Raw genomic sequence first — 434 nt, forward strand, 5'->3', positions numbered from 1 at the left:
ATTTTTTGATAATTGACAATTGAAATTTCAGCAAAAATCCATATTCCAATATCAGCTCAATCCAAAAGCTTCTTTATATAAAACCCAATTTGTAATATTCTAGGTTTTTGTTATATAATCAGGAGGTATACCTGGAAAGGGCATAGAGGAGTTAAACACAATTATCCCCAAAAATTCACTTTTAGAAATAGACTTAAGTTAGCAAAGACAACAAAATCTCTGTAGGGACAGGACTTTTAAGACAACTCCCCCCCAAGAGTGTGACCAATTTGAAATAAAATGTGTGCTGCTTAAAATCTACATGGCTGCCAAGCTCAGTGGCTCAACCTGTAATCCTGGACCTTGGGAGGCCGAGGTGAGTGAATTGCCTGAGCCTGTGGGTTCAAGACCCGCCTGGGCAACTTGGCAAGACCTCATCTCTACAATAAATCTGC

The sequence above is a fragment of the Carlito syrichta genome, unplaced genomic scaffold, assembly GCF_000164805.1.
Source record: "Carlito syrichta isolate Samal-C Ts95f unplaced genomic scaffold, Tarsius_syrichta-2.0.1 Scaffold158730, whole genome shotgun sequence".
Lineage (NCBI taxonomy): Eukaryota > Metazoa > Chordata > Mammalia > Primates > Tarsiidae > Carlito > Carlito syrichta.